We start from the raw sequence: 2,599 nt of genomic DNA on the forward strand, positions 1-2,599 counted from the left end.
CCTCTTTTTACATTTCCAAACTATGGTAAGCCTACTCTTGTATCGATTCAGGCATGGCACGAATGGAATGATCACATTTATAACAATTTGAATAGAATTGTTGTTGTACTTGATATATATTAATTATAAGATATAGACACCATATGGCGGACAAATGTATGACCCTCATGAAAGCTATCGGGTTATTATTTTTCAGCTACTATGAATATTTTGAATTTAACAACTTGATTAATAGAGACTGAGCTGATATCAAAACATTTTCAAGTTCAGCATTGTAATTCCAATCCATGATTCGGGTATACTTCTGCTAATAGGCTATTAATCTAATGGCCAGTTATCTTCAAATATAGGAGCAGAAAAAAAGATAAATATAATAGAAATATATTATTGAATGTGTCCTAGTGATTGAAATGTCGGAACGCCGAACGGCCCATTGCTGTTACATCGTTGGAGCGTCCCACTACGGTGCTCGATACCATTAAGTGGTCATGGTTTAGCGACCAAAGATGTAACTAACACATTGCCTATGGTCGCCATAACAACTTGATCAGTTAGCGAAATACCAAGCTGCAACCTTCTATATTACTCCCCTAATACGCGATTATTTTGTGGCGTCCATGGTTCTAACAAATTCACGGCATTCCGAGTCACCCCAAGTTCACTCGAGTCATTTCCATTTTGCCATCGAGTTCGAGTCTGAGTAATTTAGGAAAGGTCGCGTCTAAGTCCAATTCACAAATTCCAGTCACGAATCGTCTAAAGGTCACGATATGTCATCATGAATTGGAAATGTGGCGAAATAGTTAATCTTCCACTGCATGGTAGCTTTTGCAATTGATGTGATAGAGAAGTTTGATGAATAGTTCGAGGCTTTCGGAGTAATTTAAGAGGGCAGTTTCCCTTTATAACCTGAAAAGATATCTGTGACACTTATATATTGTCAAAGTAATACAAATCTAAAATGTCGTCGCGGGCCGCGTGTTTGAGACCTCTGGTTTAGAGTAAAGTGTACCTATTCGCTGCGGGTGCGAGTAGACTAGCCGACTTCACGATATTATTGATCACTCACATGGTCTAGCACGAACCCAGCCGTTTGCAAGGTTTTTTTTCGATTGTGCCAATCGAGATTACGAACACGCCTTTGATACGCTTCCATTTTTTTAAGTTGCCATCGAATTCCTCGGCGCCGCCGTGTCACCATCTTCGCGACACACTTGTAGGCATTATGTCACCTTAAGTCGCTCATGTTAGCGCCTTGCTGGCTTATGAAGACACCCACAAATCTCTCCGATTAGCACGATACTCAGGTCAACGCACCGATTTACTAATAATCCCGCAATGTGTCACACATTAATATCCCGCCGCGCGTCGTTACTCACCCTGGAAGTAGTATTCATGAGTGTCATGTGATCGGAAATACCATCGCACCAGGCTTGGACAACTGGAAACTGTTCAGCTTTTCCGAAGTAGGATTAAAGCTACACCAGTTTTTCAAATGAGATTAGAATTATAATTATAATTAGGTCTACACAGCTATTTCCAAATTAGATTCGAACTGTGATATTTTATTTGGGGACGCAGCAACCAAATTACGCAAGGCGGGAATAATTTTAGCCAAAAAAGCGAAACAAACCGGATAGCTCACCTGGTGGAGGTGACGGTCGGCTCATACGCGTGCCAATCACACTGCCGAACTTCGTAACTGATCGACCAACAGGAAGCGGCAACAGTTTTCGTGCACACTGCAGGTATGGCGAGCGTCTGCGATCCTGTGCAAGTACGACAGTAAAGCGAGGAGGAGTCACTGTGTTGAGGAAGGCCGCTTACGGCCCGATTCTGATTACTTTCATTCAGTGTGCATGCCTCCTCTTTACATCGCCGAGGCCAAGGTGGGTGTCCGATTCCATAGACTGCTCCTTGTCGCTTCGACACCTTCCTGTCTTGTCATTGTATCGCACTTTTTGTGGTGTATTGAACTGATAAAATTGCTAATAAACCAATGATGATGATGATGTAATGTTCAGAGCAGACTGACGTATCGCGACGTCGTAACATGAATGTTCTAAATCTGCCGTTGCTATTCAGAACGGCAAATGACCCTGGTCATCGTTGTGCTCATCGAGATGACGGATACGCGTTTTGTACGTTTTCATAATATTGAAATCGCCGGCTCATTATTAAACGACACCATGTAAAAGTCTTAAAGTGTACGCTTTTGCTACGTATGTAACCTTGTCACTGTAATTGAATTGTAATTGAAATAGTCCACTCGAAGATGGTATTGATTCAAAAAATATGTGCCATTATATACCCTGATACAATCCTTATAATTCACATCAACATTATTGCTGGTTTGTTAGTCTGGACGGTAATATTGAAAATGTATATGTCGATCCAAATGTACTTCCCAGGTAACACGCACACTTGGTGCCCACGTGGTATTTAGGTGGTTTGATGGGGTGATAAAATTAAATGGTTTCATAACATGGTACCCACATCGAGCCCAAGAGGAATTTAGAGTCAATGATAGGCCCGGAAATACCACACTAAGCCCACATAGATCCCGTCACTAAATGACCTCGTTTATATCTACTAATTT

The sequence above is a fragment of the Botryllus schlosseri genome, unplaced genomic scaffold, assembly GCF_051294905.1.
Source record: "Botryllus schlosseri isolate E-star unplaced genomic scaffold, Bs_hap1 Bs17a, whole genome shotgun sequence".
In the NCBI taxonomy this organism is placed as follows: domain Eukaryota; kingdom Metazoa; phylum Chordata; class Ascidiacea; order Stolidobranchia; family Styelidae; genus Botryllus; species Botryllus schlosseri.